Below are 23613 nucleotides of genomic sequence, written 5' to 3' on the forward strand. Positions count from 1 at the left end.
TACTAAAAATAGCTGGCCTGAATGAGGCACATGGGAAGTCTTTGAGTGAATTTTGGTCAGAAGAGTATGGCTTACCTATTTTTTTGAGCTACAATGAGCTCTAAAGAACATGCTAGGATAAGTGTGTTGTGTAATGTTTGTTTGTCAAATGACACAGAAAGCGAGTAGGAGTGTATTTCTAATAAAATTCCATATAAGTGATATCACATACAATATTAATAAATCACAGTATTGTTGTATAGTGTGTGGGCTAGGTATATTTTTTGTTAAAATAATTTTTGGAAATAAATAAACTAAATAAAATTTGTTTTCATATTTCAAACCAATGTAGTAAATAATTACAACTTATATTTAACTTAATTATATTAAGAAACTATGGTGTTGTAATATAAACATTGTGTGTATGTTTCTCAATAAATTATAATTACTTTTGTGGACATATGTCACATTTTATCGCCATAAAGTTGCTTCAATCACTTTGTGGTCAAAAAAAGACCCCAGGCATACAATATGTTTTTCCAGAGCTGATACCATGTGGGGGTTAATCTGTTTTCATCCATATCATGCTCATTTACATCTGACAGAGTATATGGGCCTAAGTGAAAAGTAATTTGGCAAGAAACAGCAAGAAGTTTACGCTCACTGAGATTGAAATGCTGAGAAAAGAAGCTACTGCAAATGTTGCATGGCAGGGCTGGTCTTGAGTTGTCACCCATAATACCAAGAAGGTAGTTGAGGAGACATTGATTCGTGAGGGACTGTAACGAGATTTGAGTAATACATAACTTCTCCTCCTGGCACCTAAAACTCTGCTCTTGTCAAAACACAGCAGAGTTTAGAAACATTCTCACTAACATTGTAATGCAGTTGAAATTTTGACATAATCCGGTAATAGTGTATTATTAAGCTAAGAGCTGAGTGCAAGTCTGTTCAGTAGTTTATGAAACAGCAAGTTCTCAGTATAAAAATAAATGTGTAACGTCTTCACTTATATTGTTACAAAACCCACAACAGTCCTCTTTTCACCATAGCCACCATAATTAGATTATTTCTTTGAAAAAATCTGTAGTCGCTTGACTGTCATTGTGTGATATGGAAATTCCACATATTAATCATATGGCAAAAGAGTCTCATTATCGTTATCATTCACCAAAATCTTGTTTCAATATCTCAAAATATATATGAGATATGAGGAATTTATGAATATTGCATTCTAGTTTTTTCACTGATGCATGAATTCGTGCTAGAGCGCTCTATGTACATTCCATTTTCTCAAGATTGGAAACAGAAAGCGATATCCTGGCGAGTTTAAAGATTAATTCAATATATTATCTACATTTAATACACAGCCACATGTAACCTAACACACATCAAACACAAAATCATAGTGACACCAATTTTTACTGCAAACTAAGAATTCCTTGTAGTAATTTACCTAGTAGCGAAATATCACAATAACTATGACCATTAACGAAATGACAGGTGGTACACCATGAAGCTGACGACATAAACTGTAGGATGTGAGAGACTGAGAGTTTACTACCCAATAGTTCCTTTAAAAGCGTTTCAGAAATATCGCAGATCGACCAGCTTGCTGTTCAAGCAGTCAAGTGACCCTGCCATGTTCCATGTGTTGGTCATCTGCTGACGCGTGCTACACACGCTGGCAACAGTGCTTCCCTCTACTCACACCATGCTGAACTCTTAAAAATCGCAACTTATTTTAAACCCACTATAATGTAACTATGCTTGACTTTTATGGTGACTTACTAGCAATTTTGCAAAGCCATGTAGGAATAATGGTTCTCATAATCAAAACAACTAAAATGTCATTTTGTAACATACTGTCACTGTACAAGAAAACATCAGACTTCGATATTTAAAAGATACTGGTTACTGGTTTGAAAGGACACATACTATAATTCGATACCGCTAATAAAACTTTTGTTAATGGCCTTTATCCTTCATCAATTATGTTCATGCTGATAATTGCGAAATATTATAAAACAAATATAAATTGTTTATAACAGAAGCAATTAGGTTCGGTGTACTGTAATTTTAAATAAAACACTGATACTTTTGAGACTTACTTTATCAACTAAATAATTATACAGCATCTGGCAGATTACGCTAAGACGTTCCTCTCAGAACTCTATGAGAAAAAGCGGAGGAATAATAATAGAAATTTTTTGTCTTTTGTTTTAGAAATAAATCTTATCTGAGACATTATCTCTTATGCCTACCTCATCTATATAAATTAATATTTTGCCACTACTAGGCATATTAATTCTACACAGACTTTTTCTCTTCCCTTAAAAGATCTATTACAAAACACAATGAAAAAACGACCATATCCGATGGATATACGACTGTTACCGACTTTCATGCTCGCATCAAGATGCACTATGTTGTCACCAAATACCAATGCCTTAGCGTTATCGAGATGCAGTTCTATTGTACAAGGTGCTAGTAAAGAAAAAAACGTAGTTTTTCCCAGTAACCCAGTAGTTCTCGAGATGCTGAAATTCCTGCAGCTTGGCAGCACCATCGATGCTTATTTCTGGCAGTGCCAGCTATTGTCATAAAATCCTCTTGTTGCTTGTTGGTGCTGATCGACTTTCCTGTGTTAATTAGCTCATGAATATAGTGGTAATAAACGTCAGTGGGTTTTGTTTGAGCATCCTACACACTGAGGTGACTCAGTGCAATGACACCTCTACTACAATAGGACACACTTAAAAAATAAAATTCAGAGAGTAGTTTTTGACCAATATTGTGTCTTGTGCTGCTGTTGACAGGGCCTTGTAGGTGACAGATTAGTCGTTTGTTGTCATTTTGAATTCCGTAAAATTTCTGTCTCATGGAACTGAAAAATATAGCCAGTCGCTGCTCGCCATTGATAGATATAATGCAAAACTGGCATCATAGAAGTCTTGAATTTCGGTTGTTCCAAGTTTTCGGAAGGTTATCCCTACATTAGATGTGCCTTTGATAAATCTCATAATTCGTTTACCTGCTTCTCAGTGGTTTTTTTGATAATTGCGGTTGAATTTATTTACAGCCCACATAGAATATGTAGAGTCGAGATCTGTGTCTTGGATCAAATGTAAAAGCGGCCCAACAGCTTGCTGATAAGTAATGTCGTGTAGTGCAAGTTATTACTCCTCTTTAGATTTTTCTTTGCACTCCTGACGTGTCAAACTAGGTTTGAGAGGATGTGCAGCTGAATTGCACAATCTTCCATACCAAATTCCTTAAGTATGTTCGCTGTATACTGTATTTACTTCGATCTGTGCCAATCGTCCCTTGTTTTACTTCCATGACAAGACACCAGTTACGTAACTAAACTTATAACGTGCAGTCTCACCATCTGAGATTTATTTGAGTTTGAATGCACATCTAGAACTAATTGCCTTTCTGCCTGGTGGTAAATCAATCCAAGGTCCAAGTCTTGTTTTCAAGTAATGACTTCTGTTCATCATTTAAGGCTTCGTTCCATTTTTGACAATCGTCACGACTAATTGCTTCTTTGCACGAATTTGACACAGAAACAATCCAAAACAAGCAAAATATTTATTAAAACATTTTAGGTTAACTTTTCTTTCAATTAATGGTTTTCTAATTTCTGAATGCGCAGAATCTGTATATGTTTAATCAGTGCCATTCTCTGTGTCGCAGTTCACTGTCTGCTTATCGTCTCTTTGTGACAATTCAAGTTAAACTACATATCTGTCAACATTAGCAGGCTGTGCTTTTTCTGCTGATTTTTCAGCGATGTCATGTACAGACACTGGCTGTGCGCTTTCCATATCATTGTTGTCATTCGAATTCATATTCATGATCCTGTCCTGATAGCTGTATTTTGAATTTTCGATGGCTAGCACACCGCAGGCTTTCACAGTCGTCTCTGCTGATTTTGGGTCAATCAGTCAAAGATAAGTTCCTTGGATCAATATCCAACAAACACAAGTTCTTTGGATTTCTGTTCTAGCTTTGTTCGTTTTTCGTTCAGGATATGTACAAATACTCGATATCCAAAGATTCATAAGTGACTCAGATTTACTCAACGACTATTTTACAGCTCTTTAGGAGCAACATTTGGAACAGCTTTGGCTGGAGATTGATTCTTCAGATACATTACTGTGTTAACTTACTTAATCCTGCATGTGTCAATATCAATATTACCTTTTCAATGATCATCCGATTCAGGCATTACGATACTCGATTTTGTTCTAGTGTGTAACGAATTGTCGTTTCTTGCCGAATTCCATTTGCCTTTAGAATGACTTCATAAGCTAAATGCAAAATTCTATTCTAAGTTCTCTAGTTTTTCTACCAGTTCGTTTTCTACTCATACTTAGAACTCAATGAAAGGATTACAAACTTCTTTTTTGATTTAACTATGCACTGAGTGACTTTCTTGGCGTACCATGTAGAAAAAGTGAGTAGGTAACACAGTCCACCTCATGAAGTTATGCTCATTGGTCCACAAGCATAGGAACATGCTATGTTAAAAAACATTTTGCTCTTTTGTTTCATGTTTTAGAAAATGGTTATCGAGAATTTTTCTACAAGAAATGCATCGATCTTAACTGATGTTCGTCCAATCCAGCCCATAAGGCATAATTTGCTTTACTATATGCATCCTTACATGCTTCAAATGTCCTAATTTTGGATGTGCCAATTTTAAATAGTTGCTTTCTACAGCAATTGCATGATGAGAAACCTTATCTAATTGAAGCATGCCATGTGTTGAGCAGCAATTGCCATAGGAATTTCAGAGACAATTACATCACTTATGTTGTATATACCATGCTGTACCTCATGGAATAACATGCACAATCCATGTCTTGTTGTTTGATTAACCAACAGTAGGTTGCCTCCCAGGCCTGGAACATATGTGACATCATTAATAGTTATCTGTTTATTCTTGACATCAGTTCCAAGATTAATGTTATCCTCCAGAATCGCCTCAAGATTGCTGTTATTTGCTACTGTATTTTTTACTTTTGTGGTCAGCTCCAAATTGTTGAACTGGTCTCCTTTTTGTCTTGTGTCATGTACATCTGGAATCTACATTCCAGCCATCACAACGATATGAATATGCCATTAGAACAATCAACGCGTTTTCATTTCCAGTTTTCACAGTATTTGCAGAATATAAAGATGTACTTGGCTTCCTCTTACTTTTACACTTACTTGGCTTAAGACCATTTTCTAACTTTTATAACATTTGAACTACTTGGAATGTCATGCATGAAAATTTATCTTTGACTTCTGATATTTACTGTTCTGCTTATTTGCTGCCAGAGTCGAATCTTTGGCTTCATCTGTTGAAGCAGATCGATAATTCATTGATTCCTGAATTAACTGCTGACTTGTTAAATCACTAGTAATATTCACACCTGAATTCCAAATTGCCATAATCATGGGTTGGAAATCTTCTGGACAGCCAGTTAACATACCTGCAACTACCAAATCGTCGTCCATTTTCTTATCAGTGCTTCGAATTGTTTGAGCAAGTGGGTAATTATTGACAAATATGTTCCACATTGTATGATCGATGGTTCTTGCAGCCTGATATAAATACATATACTCTTATCTTTGAATTCAGATATTAAATTTTACCATGCTTCTTTAGCATTCACTGTTCCACAAAGTTTTGGATATACAGATAAATTTATGGTTAAATACATTATGAATAATACTTTCTGAATATTCCTCAACTCTTTACTGTATGTGCAGTTGTCTCTTATGTTTCAGATACATTTCAGTCGTAAATTTCCAATCTTCATAGTTTGCCATAGCAGTCAACTTTTCAAAGTTTATCAGTGATTGTCCACCAAAAGCCACCTTAGATTCGTTCAGTTAGTTCAACAAATAAATCTTGATTTTTTAACAAAAATATGACACCATCTCGTTGAATATACGCGAAATACAACAAGTCACAAGAAAAGGCAATGATGATTTATGCAATGCAGATACTAGTCAACTTGATTTATCAGAATAGACAATATTTTATCTATGGAAGAACATTACTGATCTCTACCAGGGTCCATAAACTATTGTATATTGACTCCAATCACTCATTTGAGAGACTATAAAGTTGATGTAGAAATGAATGAAATTCATATACACCCTATTGCCAGAACACAATCAAAACTAGACGGTTGCGATCAAAAATTTGCTACCTGAGGGCATTGCTGCAGCCTACATACACTTCGATGTGGGTATATAACCAACAAGATGTAGGAAAGGGACATTAGTGTGGCATTTAGGTATTTCTGATGTTCATGTGTTAAATGTGGAAAAGTGGTGATATTATTACCAAATGCATCCAGAGAGGACCTATGTGCTGTTGTTCTTTTCTTGGCTGCTGAAGGACAATCTCCAGTAGACATCCATGACGAATGTATATGGGGCAGCATGTCTGGCAAAAACCACCATTGTGGAGCGATGTGCCACATTCTGTGTTGCTCACTATTCGACACATGACACCAGTCGATCTGGAAGGTTAGCCTAATCCATAAACTCTAGCACCCATCCTACAGTCCTGCTCTCTCCCCGTTATCACGCCTTCAGTCCCTTAAAAAAAGGCCTTGAAGGTTTGACGAATCGCAGCAGATGGGGATGTACTTCTTCACACAACTGGACACGGTATATTATCAAACAAAGAATGGAAAATCCAGGATTAAATGTAACAATATTATGAAAAGGATAGCGGAGATGCTGAGTCACAGATGGCCACTACAACAAAAAGATTGTCAGAAAGTGAGCTTTCAGCCAATGCAACATACACATAGACGATAACAGTCTCTGACTGCTGAGGTCTTGTTGGCCGAAAGCTCACTTCCTGCCAATTTCTGTTTGTTGTTGCTATCTGCAACTCAGCACCTCTGCTATAGAGTGAGTAGCAACTACGTTTTTCATAATATTGTTTTACCAAACAGGTATCTCCCACTAGGTGTGTCAATGGTATGATTGCCTCAATGCCCACAGGGATTTTGCCTGATTGGCATACCGATTCAGGACTGTACAGCCTACCAACAGAAAATTTATGGTTGTTCCTTATATTTATTCTCTGATATTACACGAAAGACCAAGGAGGAAAAGCAAGTAACAGCTACTTGTACGGTGTAGGCAACAAAACTGTACTTGTTTCCAACAGAAGCTCAAAGAATGGTGCACAGCTGTTCCTAAAATACTGCTTATTGAAACCATTGAAGGTTCCTCAGCAAGAAAGCTTTTATGTTCTTGTCGTCTAGCAACATTGGCAGTTAAACTATTTTCGTCAGACCCACTCATGTTATAGTAATGGAAGGGCCATACTGAGGCCATGGCGCGGCGAGCCACTGTCAAGAGTGCAGTTACAGAAGAGGTGAAAAAACTTACAGAAAAAAGGAAGACAAGTTAAGATGTAACCCGGTACGTGAGTTTTACGTGCCCCCTGTATACATGACTTCTGTCAGCGAGAAAAACACTTTCCCTTGGCTCAAGGCTGTAAATGCGTCATTTTTTCCAAGTAGCTTAATAAAAAATGACTGCTGCCGAACAGGCGTCACAAAGGATATGTGTCAACAGTGTGCATGGTTCATACAGTTCCTTCCTACAGAGCCAGTTCATGTTCAACATCTGAATTTACTTAGCTGCAATATTATAGGAACTCAAAGTTGGCTTTCAGGTGCTGAAGGAAATATGTTATTTGATGAAGGCTTTTGACTTTTGCCAATATCTGCCAACTGACGAGTGCAGTGAAACTGTCTAACCTAGAGTGTTAAAAATGATGGAATATTATGTGGAATGGGAAACACATCTCACATATAACACAACATTTCATTTCACTTTAATTTTCTGTCAGGAACGCCATAAATGAAAGCTCTTTATCTTATTTTAGAAAATATGCATAAGATATATGTACCAAATATAACAGAATATTCGATATAGCTGACCTAGTTAATGAAATACCAGTTTTCAAATTCCAGTAGAAGCAGCGGATGAAGACACAGCTTAGCATTTTGAACATTTTAAAGACTGTTTTTTCTACAAAGTATGGGTTATGAGATGCTTATCCATACATCGAAATAGCTCTAAGAATATTTAGAATAATTTCAGTGACTGAAGCATTTTGTCAATGCAATTTCAGAAAGGAAAGATGATAAAAAAACTACTTCAGATAGCATGTATGTGACGAAACTGTCAACTTCAGCTATCTTGTCAATAGAATATGACAGCCACTAAATTTTTGAGTGGCCTAATCAATAGGATTGCTTCACTAGAAAGCAAGGAAATGGAAAGTAAAAATATAATAAAAATACAGTCTGGGAGAGGAATGTGTTTTTAAGTATTAATAATAGCCTGTTTTCTTTTATTTACAGTTAATACTAATAATTAATCCATATCAATTAAATCAATTAAAATGAGTTCTTTTCTAAACAATGTACTAAAATCAGTGAGTGGTAGCAACCATAAGCAATAACACACAGATTTGGTTTTACTTCTAGTTTTTTAAAGTTACAAAGTTTGTTATTTATTTAGTGCAATGATACATTTAATTTACTATATGCAATATGTTTCATTTGTCTAGCTTATTTAAGTAATGTGTTATTATTAAACCTACCTTAACAAATTATAAAAGTTCTTGTGTTTGTGTGGAAAATATTACAAAAAGTACTTTTTCTGAGGAGGGAGGCGAAACTTTGGCAATTCTGTCAAGGGTGCAAGATGAACTCTGTATGCCTCTGGGTAGTGAATTTCATGCATTTACTTCTTCTTAATTTTTATTTTGCTTTGCTGTTTTGCTTTCGTTGCAAATAACAAATGGTTAATGATAACTTCGCTATTTTCTCCATGTAGTGTTCTTCCACAAGTGAGGTCATGTATCTGAAAGCGAAAAATGGTTTAGGTTTCACAATAACACAACAGAGCTAATGCCCACACTGTATATAAACAAGAACATAAGTTAATCAAGCAACTTTCATAGCATAAAATTTTAAATGAAAATGTCTATTTTAATGAAGGTGAAAAGTATAGATGTTTATTGTATTATTAGTTAAATGAGAAAAAAACCATAATTGATTGGTTAAACAGCTCTATTTATTCTCTTATAAATATTGTTTGGTATGTTTCTGTGCATATGTTTTCGCTATCATATAAATGTCAATGTTTTGAAATGTTTCGCTTCTCAGTACTTTCTACACAAGACTGTTCAAGAACATACGTTATGAACTTTGCTTTGGCCATTAATATACTTTATTGTTGTAAGTTCCTCAATTTCGATACTGCACTCTACATTTACATCTATACTCTGCAAACCACTATGAAGTGCATGGCAGAGGGTACATCCCTCTCTACCAGTTATTAGGCGTTTTCCCTATTACATTCACATATGGAGAGTGGGAAGAATGACTGTTCGAACGCCTCTGTGTGTGATGTAACCTTAGTCTAATCTTATCCTCATTATCCCTATGTGAACGATATATTGTTGTAGTATATTCCTACAGTCATCATTTAAAGCCAGTTCTTGAAATGTTGTTAGAAGGCTTTCTCTGGATAGTTTCTGTGTATCTTCAAGAGTCTGCCAGTTCGGTTTTTTCAGTATCTGTCTGACACTGTCCCACAAATAAGAAACCTGTGACATTCGTGCTGCCCTTCTCAGTATACATTCAATGTCCCCTGTTTGTCCTATTTGGTACAGGTCCCACACACTTCTATAACCTGTCACATGATTGATTCATAAGCAATCTCCTTTGTAGACTGATTAAACTTGCCTAATATTCTATCAGTAAACGTAACACTACCACCTACCTTACATGCGACTGAGCCTATGTGATCACTCCATTTGATATCCCAATGAAATGTTACACTTAGGTATTTGTATGAGTTGGCTATTCCAGTAGTGACCCATTGACATTATAGTCATAAGATACTACTTTTTTCTTTTTGAGAATCACAATTTTACATTTCTGAATATTTAAAGCAAGTTGCCAGTCTTTGCACCACACTGAGATCTTATCAAGATCTGACTGAATATTTATGCAGCTTCTTTCAGACATTACTTCATTGTAGATAACTGCATTATCTGCCAAAAGTCTGAGGTTACTATTAATATTGTCTGCAAGGTCATTAATATAAAACATGAACAGCAAGGGTCCAAACACACTTCTACATCTGACAATGACTCTCCATCCAAGATAACATGCTGTGTCCTCCCTATCAAGAAGTCTTCAATACAGTCACAAATTTCACTTGATACACCATGTGACTCTACTTTTTACAGTAAGTGTTTGTGTGGTACTGAGTCAAATGGTTTCTGAAAATCAACAAATACTGCGTCTTCCTGACAGCCTTGATCCAAAGCTTTCAGTATGTCATGTGAGAAGAGTGCAAGTTGGGTTTCACGTGATCGATGTTTGTTGAATCCATGCTAACTGGTATTCAGTAGGTCATTCCCTTCAAGGTACCTCATTATGTTTGAGTTCAGAATATCTTCTAAGATTCCTCAACAAATCGATCTCAACAATATCGGATGGTGGTTTTGTAAATCATATCTACTACCATTCTTGTTAATGGGTGTGACCTGTACTTTCTTCCAAGAACTGGGCACAAACTTTTGTTCGACAGATTCAAGATATATGACATCTAGAAGAGGTGCTAAGTCATCTGCAAATTCAGTATAGAATCTGATAGGGATTGCATTGGGTCCTAGAGCTTTGTTCAATTTTAAAGAATTCAGCTGTTTCCAAACACCACTGACACTAATACTTATTTCACTCATGTTTTCAATGGTACGAGGATTAAATTGGGGCTATTCTCCAGGGATTTCCTTTGTAAAGGAACATTTGGAAATGGAATTAAACATTTCAGCTTTTGCTTTGGTACCCTCAATTTAAGTTCATGTCTCATTCGCTATTCGCATTGTCCATCACATAATGCCACATCAAATCATGTGATTGCAACTCACACTACTGTCCACAACTGTTTCGACTCTGTAGTAAATAACAACAAATAACAAGAACGAAAAACAAAGATGTAGAATAACAACTGATATCAACTATGAAAACCATAATGTAATGAGCACAGTGAAATCAAATACTGAGGATGAATGCTTGGCTGTGCATGGGGTGGATATGAGCTTAGGGATCATGTGATCAACAATGCCGCCATTTGAAATGCATTGTGGAACGTTTTCTACATATACACCTATATAGATTCTCCTCAAACCACTCCACAATATGTGATGGAGGGTACCCTGTACCACTACTGGCTCCTGTTTCATTCACAAGTAGAGGGAGGGAAAAACGACTGTCTGCCACCGAATCAGCCTTAATTTCTCGTATCTTATCTTCGTGGTCCTTATGAATAATGTATGTTGACAGCAGTAGAACCGTTTGGGAGTCATCTTCAAATGACGTTCTCTAAATTTTCTCAATACTGTTTCTCGAAAAGAAAGTCCATTTAGGGATTGCTATTTGAGTTCCTAAAGCATTTTCATAACACCTGTGTGTTGTTTGAATCCACTGGTAACAAATCTAGTAGCCCTCCTTTGAATTGCTTTGATATCTTCTTTCAATTTGAGCTGTTCATATCACAAACACTCGAGCAGTACTCAAGAATAGGTCCTACCAGTGTCATATATGTGGTCTCCTTCACAGATGAACCAGTCTTTTCTAAAATTCTCCCAATAAACTGAAGTCAACCAATCGTCTTCCCTACCACGATTCTTATATGCCTGTTCCATCACTTTGCAAAGTTACGCCCAGATATTTAAACTACCTCTTTCTGTTTAGTAGGACACTAGTAATACTGTATCGAAAATTACAGGGTTGATCTCCCTAACCATCTGCATTAACTTACACTTTTTCCCCATTTATGGCTAATTGTCATTCATCACACCAACTGTGAATTTTGTCTGTGTCGTCTTTTATTTTCCTACACTCACTCAACTTCGATACCATACAATACACCATGGCGTCATCAGCAAACAACCGCAGATTTTGACATGTCATGACATGAAATGATGGCCAGTGTGAAATGGTTTTCAGCCCTACACCTTTTTACATCACACAAATTTTTAAAGTCATCTTTAATGGTGTTGTAATCAATCTCATGTACATTTTTTTACCACACATGAAATTCCTTTTGTTATTTTTTATCAGATACTACATGTCCTTCCCAGCTGGAACAATCTGAAGTGATAGTACGTTTAGGCTTATTGTACAAAATGTTTGATTCATATTTTTCTAAGTGCAAGACAATTATTAAAAGCCTGTGTCATTTTCTGCAATATTCTGATTTATTTTTAAAGCTATGTCTAGATGTTAATGTTTTACATATTGTGCCCACAAGCATGAATTACTTTCACGTGCATCCCCCTTCCCCTTCTCCCCCCCACCCCACTACCCTTGCACACCCCTTGGCATTTCCACATGTCTGAGTTGGAAATGCGGCTTTCAAGATGGTGACAAGTGAGATTATTCATTTCAGCATTTAACCGAAGAGTGATGTTGATGAAGAAAAATTGGATCCAGAGATGTTGGATATGGAAATGGGCATCTTGTAGGAATCATTTTGGATCATCATCCGCTAATAAGGGAGTTATCTGATGAGAACGACGTTTCTTTCGTTCGTTCGTTCGAAAACAATGTGTAAGATCAATGTTGAAACCTTTTTGAGTCATATTTTTATCTCTATTCAAATGTTTAATACACTATAAGACAAAAAAATCGATATTCATACTGATATCGACCAGAAGTGCAAAATCGTAAACTTTGGCGTTCTATGGATGAATGTGTGACGCTGCAGTGCTGTTCCACCAAGCTGCTCGCAAAAGAGATAAACACGGACATGTTGATTCCAGGGTGTAAAGTATTTGCAAATTTCATACCGTGTACTCGGGTGGACAGTAACCAATCCTCGCAAAGACTCACATAAACAATATTTGCAGATGTCCACGTTTGAGGGAGGACATTTGAGGGAGGAGTGTAGTTGGTTGAGCCAGTTTGAGTAACTGGTGAATCTCTCGACATTTGAACAGGAGTGACGACACTATCCAACAGTGTTGGCAGGAATGAGAGAAACATGGGGCATCAAGAAGGAAACGGTCGTTCCAGATAGATGACAGAACTTTAGGACCGAGGAATCGTCAGAAAGGCAATCTGAGCCCCAGAAACGTCATTGTCATCAGTCCGACATGTAACTGGTGCTTCAGTGAGCACAACTGCCATTAACAGACAGCTCACGGAGAGGGGGCTGAGCCACAGTGCTTTTGTGTTGACTGCCTTTGACCTCTGTACACCAAGCCCGTTTGTAGTGGTGTTGGGCACATTTGGCCTGGAATGTAATTGACTGAAGTGGAATTGTCTTCACTGATAAGTCCCGCTTCAGACTGAGCTCTGATGACCAGTGAAGGTGAGACTGTAGATGCCCTGGCAGCGGTGGGATACCAGACTGACTGTCACCTACCATATGGCCTAACAGTCAGGAGTAATCGTCTGGGGTGTTATTTCTGTTAATAATGGGATAGCTTTGGTTCTAAGCTTCGCCATCTTCACAGCACAGTGGTATGTCAACAAAATTCTTAGCCCTTTTTCTCTACCCTTCGTGGCGAGCCATCCTGCGCCTTGACTTCAGCAGGATACGCCCATACATGGCGAGAGTTTCTTCTGCTTGCCTTCGTGCTTCGCAAACCCTACTTGGCCAGTAAGGTTGTCAGATCTTCCCCAGTTGAGAACGTTTGAAGCATTATGGGCAGGGCCCCGCAACCATCTCGGGATTTTGATGATATAACTCATTAATTAGACAGAATTGCCGCGATATTCCTTAAAATGACATCTAGCATCTCTATCAGTCAGTGCCAGTTCGCTTAACTGCTGGCAGAAGAGACAGAGGTGGCGCATCACATTGTTGACTTTCCAAAATTACAAAGCTCTTTTTCTTGAATAAATCATCCAGTTTTCCCGGAACTGTAAGCATTTGTTTGTCAGTACACGAAGCTCACATCTACTGATTTCGGTCCCATTTGGATAATTCCTTAGATGTATGTCACTTCTTTGTCTTAGAATGTAGAAATATGCAAGATGCCTTGTTATTACAAGTACCACTGTAAAATCTGGCAACTGGTATCATTGCAATTGTATTGCATTCTGAAGAGCATTATTTCTAAATTTTTATGTTATCTACGAGATGCTGAAGGCACACCAGAAAGTTGGGTTGTTGTGCAACAGTTCGGCTTTGTTTTTCTATTCAGAGTTAGTCATGTCCTGATGGGTCACAGAGGCTGTAAATACACTCCTGGAAATGGAAAAAAGAACACATTGACACCGGTGTGTCAGACCCACCATACTTGCTCCGGACACTGCGAGAGGGCTGTACAAGCAATGATCACACGCACGGCACAGCGGACACATCAGGAACCGCGGTGTTGGCCGTCAAATGGCGCTAGCTGCGCAGCATTTGTGCACCGCCGCCGTCAGTGTCAGCCAGTTTGCCGTGGCATACGGAGCTCCATCGCAGTCTTTAACACTGGTAGCATGCCGCGACAGCGTGGACGTGAACCGTATGTGCAGTTGACGGACTTTGAGCGAGGGCGTATAGTGGGCATGCGGGAAGCCGGGTGGACGTACCGCCGAATTGCTCAACACGTGGGGCGTGAGGTCTCCACAGTACATCGATGTTGTCGCCAGTGGTCGGCGGAAGGTGCACGTGCCTGTCGACCTGGGACCGGACCGCAGCGACGCACGGATGCACGCCAAGACCGTAGGATCCTACGCAGTGCCGTAGGGGACTGCACCGCCACTTCCCAGCAAATTAGGGAAACTGTTGCTCCTGGGGTATCGGCGAGGACCATTCGCAACCGTCTCCATGAAGCCGGGCTACGGTCCCTCACACCGTTAGGCCGTCTTCCGCTCACGCCCCAACATCGTGCAGCCCGCCTTCAGTGGTGTCGCGACAGGCGTGAATGGAGGGACGAATGGAGACGTGTCGTCTTCAGCGATGAGAGTCGCTTCTGCCTTGGTGCCAATGATGGTCGTATGCGTGTTTGGCGCCGTGCAGGTGAGCCCCACAATCAGGACTGCATACGACCGAGGCACACAGGGCCAACACCCGGCATCATGGTGTGGGGAGCGATCTCCTACACTGGCCGTACACCACTGGTGATCGTCGAGGGGACACTGAATAGTGCACGGTACATCCAAACCGTCATCGAACCCATCGTTCTACCATTCCTAGACCGGCAATGGAACTTGCTGTTCCAACAGGACAATGCACGTCCGCATGTATCCCGTGCCACCCAACGTGCTCTAGAAGGTGTAAGTCAACTACCCTGGCCAGCAAGATCTCCGGATCTGTCCCCCATTGAGCATGTTTGGGACTGGATGAAGCGTCGTCTCACGCGGTCTGCACGTCCAGCACGAACGCTGGTCCAACTGAGGCGCCAGGTGGAAATGGCATGGCAAGCCGTTCCACAGGACTACATCCAGCATCTCTACGATCGTCTCCATGGGAGAATAGCAGCCTGCATTGCTGCGAAAGGTGGATATACACTGTACTAGTGCCGACATTGTGCATGCTCTGTTGCCTGTGTCTATGTGCCCGTGGTTCTGTCAGTGTGATCATGTGATGTATCTGACCCCAGGAATGTGTCAATAAAGTTTCCCCTTCCTGGGACAATGAATTCACGGTGTTCTTATTTCAATTTCCAGGAGTGTATATATCTTTTCTTACCAGTATTGTATTTAATTTTGTAACCAAACACTGTACTACTGTGCAGAACAGTTATCACTGAATGATAGTGCCAATACGAAACTGTTATATTTTTATAGAATTTTGTGAGTGTGAAGAGTAGTTTTAAATGTCTAAAGCTACAAATAAATTCTCATTTCACAGTAATATGTACACTCATAAACTGAAACAAAAAATTATTACCATTATACTAAAATAAAAAAATAAGTACGGTACCATATTGACTATTCCGCAATAATACCAACCTCTTTAATCCATTTCATCACTTCAAACACTGTTCCATTTAAGTGAATGTAAGGAATGGCAGAAGGCTTGGATGATGTTTCTCAAGCACTGTTTGATAACATTTTGCCGCTTTAGAAAATATTTAATTTCTTAGCAGAAGACTAAGTTAATTATTTGATGCGGTGCTAACTTTCCACGTACATAAACGATTCTAGATAAATGCTCCCGTACGAACCAGAGCAGAATGAGAGCAAATCCACCTATCGGCAGATGCTAAAGCTCGCAGGCGATGCTGGGGAAAGCGACATCGAGCATGAAAGTAGAACTGCTTTCAACTATCGTAACTTGCATTGAAGTTGGTATGACAGTGTGCAAGTATATGTTTCCACATGTACGCTCACTTACGCATGCAGGGCGTGGGGCGAGTTTGCACGTGTAAGAAATTCATGTCTGCTGATACCTGACTGTGATGTGTAGCGGTTTTTCTTGTCCGGCAGTACACGGTTCTACAGTGGTTGGCCACTATCACTTTGTTGCACATTAATAGAACAGTATTTTGCAGGTTTTTAGAAAGAAGTATGACATTATATGAGTTTCTCTATATAAAATTTGTGGTCTGGGCTTGAATTATTTGTTACAACCGAATATAGTATATTTATGTCAAAGATAATTCTTTTTCAAAAAGCCACTTCGGGTTGCAGCATCTTTGGAAGTGTCAGAGAGTGCGGCTTTATAAAAATGATGTATGGAACTGCGCATTATAATTTAATGTTTTTATTACGTTGACACTAAAAACAGCTGTTGGTTTACAACTTATCCATGTACTCAGCAGGTGATCTGATTTCATGTATATTTTTAAAATACAGCTGTTAGATTGTAATTGGTTGTTTCAAAGTGAAAAAGGGGTTGTCTGGGATTCCCCGGTAACGTAGTAAAAATAGAAAAAAAAATTATTGATTAAAGCGGAAGGTAAGCACAACTGTAGTCTTCTTATATTTTTTGAGCGTAGTTGTTTTAAATAATCAGTTTCGCAGTTAGTGTTGACACCAACCAGAAATATCTAAATAGAAGTTTGATTTATAATTAAAACTTGATAACACATCTCGTGTCAGTGTTTGTAACACTGGGGCCGTATACTTAGCAATAGTGTTGGCGTGAATGCGTAGTAATTGTGGGGAAAGTCTTGCTTAATATAAATTGTAAAGTAAGGAATACGGAGTGTAGGCAGTGGCAGAGCGTCTAAGGAGAAGCACTGCATTGATGTATATATATCACAAAGGTGTGTCATATTCGAGTACGATACAGTAAAGTTAGTGCTTTAGTTCCATTTGTTTGCTCGTCTTGTCCTGAAAAACCATGTCGCGACGCGGATTTGTGTGAGTTATGATTTTAATAACGGTTAAGGGAAGCAATAAAGTTTGCCTTATTTTAGATGATTTGCAATTGTTGGTGGAATCTCGTAGCTTGTTAATTCAGTGCCCGCGTAATTTTTTTTTTTTTTTTTAAATTGACGTGGTGACAAGATGTAACTAGTAGACGGAAAATTTGTTGGCATACCGGGAAGCTTTAATGTGCAATTGTAAAACTTGTGTTTCAGTTACAGCTGTTAAAAAAAAGAAGTGGTAATATACTGATTCACGATCTACAGCTCAAGATGCTTACTTTCATCAGTTTTATGTATATAACTAAATATACGTAATATACAGTAACTGCCCACCATTGTACTGTATTTGGAGTGCTATTACTGTCGGAATAGGAATTTAAACATAGTCCATATATTATACAACCTTTTCGTTTTCATGTGGGAGTACTTGTTTACCATCCATCAGTTAACCTGTAGATCATTCTACAACAGCATTACAGAGATTCGGTGGAGAGGGTTCTGTGTAATGTTGAAAGAAGTCAGGGTTGTTCATTTTATTTAACAATGAAATGGCTTAATATTTTGACATATTGTTGTATTATAGTGTCTCTGATACTTAAAAATGCCCAAAAAACAGTAAGTGTTTATGTTAAGGCAATTTTCATTTTAGTTGAAGAAGTTGTGCAAATCAGATGCAGTACAGAAAAGGTATTGTGCTGATCACCATTGCTCGAATCAAGGCTGCTATATTATGTCCATCCCAACCTCGTTGAAGTGTTTGATGATATGGAATCATTAGCAGATGCCAGATTTGTGTTTTAAGTTGTATTCGTTATTATGCGTTGTTTCAGTCTTCATATTGTATTTGAATATTAGCTTTTTGCTTTAGTATAAATGCAAATCTTCGGCTGACTTCTCAGGGGCAAGAGACAAGCACTGTTTTTCTGTACAGCAGCTGTTTTGCCTTTGGCAAATGAAACTGGTTTGTTTGCCTTTGTAAACAGAAAATTGAAGGGAACCTTCTCGCTTGCCTCATTTGATACATTACATGCTAAAATACTGTCAGTTTACTCATGGCAGTTCTATGTATTCCTCGACAAAAGTTATGCTAACTTCACTGTACATCAAAAGATTGTGAGGAAAAAAATTATAGGCCTACAATAATCTTTCAAACTGTATTGGAATTCATAAATGTTCATGATGCGGCAGTGTACCACATCTGAAAATTTTTCTATCATGTTAATAAGACCCGTTACTTCCATAGATCAGTTTTTTTAAGACAAATTTGCATTCAGCATAGTATTTGCAATATCTTCCAAGAGATCAAGTGCAGTTGCTGTTGAATCCTGCTCTCCCTCTTTCTCTTTTTTCATATTTGACTCATTATGCAGAAGCATAATGTATTTTAGTTCTACATTTTTTTCCTTTCAATTTTCATCCCACCTTTGTAAGATCGGCTTTACAAACTGTACCATCTTACTCATGTTAACCATTCACTGCTTCACACCATTCCTTGTGGGAAGAGAAAAATTTTCAATCCAGATGATCTTGGTAATCATATCATCAGTATGATTTCCTCCTTTTTCAGTAGTTATGTGCTTATGTGGCTTCTTCTATTTGTAAACATTGCTTGTTGAGCAGTTTTGACTTGATGTATCCCACTTGTTATCCCAGCCAAATACCAGAGTAATTTTATATTTTAAACACATTACTGTCATTTACCAGGTACTTTTAGCCAGCTTGTTTCATCAAGGCTGCAATGTTGATACTTCATGGTCAAAAGTGGAATCTCTATTGCTTTTATGTTTAACTCATGATGTGGCTACTTGTCATCTACATAGTCTCAAAAGTTTGTTTCAGAGTACCGTGGTTGATGATTGCATTTAAATAATTAGATTAATTAACATGGCCTTCAACTTGGAAAGCATACACGAGTTGTTACAAAATGTGTATTAATCTATACAGTAATTTCTTTGATTTCTTACACTTAATTTGTTGTAGATATTCACATTACTGTTAGCACGATGCTAATAACCTCACTGTTGGATGTCCTAAGTCCATAAATTCACACAGACATTATGTTTATTCATTGCAGATTATAAGGAAGCTCCTTACGAAACACTCCTGTAGAGGTTATTTGAATTTTTGGGTTCTGTGTTAGCAATGTAACAAACAATGTAGTAATTCTACATAAGTAATCATGCATATAGTATGTGAGTACAGTTTTCTCATCAGTAACGAATGCAGGCACATAATGTTACAGGTTGTTGGACAGAAGTAGAGTAGTATAACTGCCAAATTAGTGACATTACTGATAATTATGCAAGATATAGTTTGCTACCATTCAAGAGCAAATATAGTATGGCTGATGGCCCTGATAAAATAATCTCCCTAAAGTTGGTTATGTTTTTTAAAGTAGTCTACAGAATGTTAGTCATTGCTTCATTCGCTTGTAGTGGGTGTATATCTTGTCTTGTGTTTTACATTCCCGGTGGTTCTACCTGTTACTGTGATCCACATGACACAATGATTTAGTATTGGCCTATGTTATGTGTGTTGGTGAGTATATTTACAGAACCACTGCATTCATTTTCTTCTTTAGGAATTAACTTAACAGTTTGAGTAGTTCTGTTCTTATCTCTCATTCATTTACACATTGTCTTCCATAAATATCATTACTCATTTTATTTAGTTACTATACTGACCTCTTATACAGATACACAGTACAAGTTAGTACATAATTAAACATTACATATGGACAGTATAAGCCAATGCAATTTATGATGTCATCACTATAGACAATGAGTTTGACATTAAACATGTATAAATTACTGTATTGTCACAAACAATATTTGCAAGTACAATTCAGTAAGTGACAACAGTAATACAATATTTTAAGTTAATGTGACATAATTTTACATAATAAGAAGTCCACTTTTTCTCAATGAATTCACTTATGGTTTAAAAGCAGTGGTCCATCAGAAATAACTCCAGCCCTTTTTAAGTAGGCTTTCTTTCATTACCACTGAAGATGCTTGAACTAAAGCGAAACACGGCTGGTCCAACTAAGAATCCTTTACTGTTTCAAAAGGTGGAGTAAATCCCATATTACTTGTAAAACTGCAACTGGAGGGGGGCCTCAAAAACAAAAGGCAACATATTTAATTGGATATTGTTTGGTAGGTGATTGTATTATTATGTTCTACTATGAAAATACTATTCTGATATGCAGAAGTTCTGGATCATGAGACATGAGTATTATTAATGTTTATGGTTATATACTTACGCACAGACACAGTATGCCAAGATGCACTGGTTGTTACTGAATAGTCTCTAAGAAGGACTGTTGTTTCATGTGGATACAAGTATGGAAGATTCAGGATTTTTAGTGCAGGGAAGAAAGAGGAGGACATGAATCGTATCACTTTTATGTTACAAACGAGTCTGATAGTTTATTTTTGGGTTTTGAATGCAGTTTGACTACAGGATTTGTTCCCTCAGATTATTATTCCATACCTAATTGCAGACTGGAAGTATGCATAATATGCCTGTAACAGTGTTTGTCAGTTGCACCTAGTGTTTAGCACTTGAAGCGTACAGCAGATAGTTGATAGTGTAGCTGTGAGATCTTGAAAGTGTGTGTTTCATTTTTGATCACTCTGCATAGATGTACCTAAAAGCTTGACATCTTCAAATAGTTTCGACATTTGATGTGATTTTCAAAGAGTGATCATTTTCTTGCTTTGTGTGGTGTTTGTGAAAGTTCGAGGCTACAGTTTTTTTATTTAATAAACTTATTTTATTTCTGCTAGCCAATCAGTCAGTACACTCAGTGAATTGTTTGCTCATGGCTGAAAGGCTTTTCTCTCCAAACACATCATGAAATAAAGCCTTCAGGGATGTTGAATGAGTCAGAATGAAGTTGGGGTCTAGTAGTTTTATTCATTCATGGTTCATTTTTATAAGAATATTTTATTTGTTGTGGTATTACATTTTAAGAACAAACAACATAATCTATGTATTCAGACATTTACATACATACTTATCTGTACTATCTTTTATAGCAGAAAACAGTTGCTTCACATACCACTGAGCTGTTGTTTTTTATCTAATGCTTCAGAAACACTATCAGGCATCTGCATACTCAGAATTTTAAAAAATATATATATTGATTTAAATAAATGTGCATACATTAGTATTAAGCAGAATTTACATACCTGAGTCCAAGTATTCTGATAAATTGTAGGAGGAGTTGCCAACATGTATTTCACTATTTTGGTATTTTCAATTTCCTACTGATGTCTTCAAATAAACTGCTTAACTCTTTGCATTGTACCTCTTCGGTGCACTCGTAGCGTCTAGTGGTAGTCCTGTACACCAACTGTAACTTCTATTTGTTGTGAGGGATGGCTTTTAGTGCCAAGGGAAGTATGCATCCCATAAAGCTCTTGGGAAGTCTGCTTCTTACCCAAGTAGTTCCGCCAAGGGGCTTGGGAGCTATACTTACTGCATACTTGCCACCAACTTACAGGTTTTACAAATGTTTTGGGAGTACCACCTCTGATGTGCCTGACATCTTGTGGTAGTACACTGTAACGGGGAGGGGGGGGGGGGAAGAAGGAGATGCTACAACAATCAATTTCTGTTTGTCTTTAGGGCACTACTGTTGTCACTTGTAAAGTTGAAAAAAGTTGCTTCTTTTCTGCTGTGGAAATACTTCCTACCAAAATAACAGCTCACAAAAGGGCTGTGGGAGGTGTACCGCCATAGTTTTTGGTCCTAAATAAAATTATCAAAAAATATTTGTCAGTTGACCAGTGTTCTAATATGGAATTGTTTAAGGCTTCTGTTTTTACTTTAAATACTTTGGTTGTGGTTTTCACAGTTCATCACAAATTCATTACTACTGTTAACCACACATACCTTAATAGATTGAATAAAAGAACTTTTTCATTGACAGATGTCAGCATCAGGGGCATTGTTACTGGCTGTATTTGACCTTCTTTCTGACAACCGTTGCAATTTGCTTCATCTTATATGACTCTGCGCATACCTACAAAATAGGCTACACAGTGAGCATCTGGAGCCGAAGAAAGAAATGCATTTAAACTGATAACTTGCCCATATCACTTGAGTCAATGAAACGTTTTAGTGATGTATGGGCAGTAAATGTAGTGATATCTCAATGTAAGAATTCTGGTGCGAAAGCCTACAACAAATTCCCAGTAGGTACTGGGCAGAAGAATGTAAATCATCGAATATCAATAAAAAAAATAAGTCCCTTAATACAAATATTCATATGAAAGAGGTTGACACAAGACTAGTTGATAGACTTCCAATCTGAATATGAAGTGCTCATAAGTCTGCCGGGTAGAGATGTGAAATGTTAATTTTGGTGTATCAAGAACAACATTTATCTTATAATAAATTGGGTCACTGCAGCACAGACAGAACAATCCAAACATATAATGAAATGAGGCAAAATGATAGTTTACAAGTAGATATATCAGTCAAGCTTCATAGGTAACTGAGCAAAATCTTTGTCGGAACAAACAGTCATAGAGCATCGCACTGAAATTTAATCAAAGTGCTCTTGGTGGCCAGCGTGCAAACTGTTTTGACAGCTTAGCTGAACGCACTAGCTGACAAGTTGTGATCAGAGTGTCTCGACGTATGATCCTACACCAAGCCCCTCAGGAAGAGCGGAGCATCGTCCACGAGTCGTATAGTGTAGTGTAGGCGGCATCCAGAAAGTGTATGGTGCTCTAGTGGAGCTTCTGCTTACAGTGGAGATTATGTGCAACACAACCAGCTCTTTACACTCTTGCAGTGCTGAGTGCTATTGACATGAGATTTAAAATTTAATCCAAATTTTTAGATTTCCAGAAGACTTTTGCACTGTACCACACAAGCGACTTGTAGTGAAATTGTGTGCTTAGGGAATATCCTCTCAGTTATATGATTGAATGATTTCCTGTCAGAGAGGTCACAATTCATAGTAATTGAGGGAAAGTCATCGAGTAAAACAGAAGTGATTTCTTGCCTTCCCCAAGGTAGGCCCTCTGCTGTTCTGTATTTGTATAAATGATTTAGGAGATGGAGACAATGTGAGCAGCCATCTTAGGTTGTTTGGAGATGATGCTGTTGTTTATCGTCTAGTAAAGTCGTCAGGAGATCAAAACAAATTGCAAAATGATTTAGGAAAGATATCTGTGTGATGTGAAAATAGGCATTTCACTGTAAATAATGAGAAGTGTGAGGTCATCCACATGAAGGCGGAAAGG

General features: G+C 37.8%; 1 protein-coding gene across 4 annotated transcripts in view; it reads left to right on the forward strand.

Annotated features, from left to right (window-relative positions):
* Positions 1-16665: 16665 nt before the first annotated feature.
* Positions 16666-23613, forward strand: part of LOC124605325 — an 84364-nt gene continuing 77416 nt past the window's right edge. The window contains exon 1 of one of the 4 annotated variants that reach the window (XM_047136927.1): positions 16666-16798. The gene's annotated coding sequence lies outside the window, so the exon portion shown is untranslated. The other 3 variants (XM_047136928.1, XM_047136926.1, XM_047136929.1) reach the window with 3 other exon arrangements.

Source organism: Schistocerca americana, chromosome 3 (genome assembly GCF_021461395.2).
Source record: "Schistocerca americana isolate TAMUIC-IGC-003095 chromosome 3, iqSchAmer2.1, whole genome shotgun sequence".
Taxonomy (NCBI): Eukaryota; Metazoa; Arthropoda; class Insecta; order Orthoptera; family Acrididae; genus Schistocerca; species Schistocerca americana.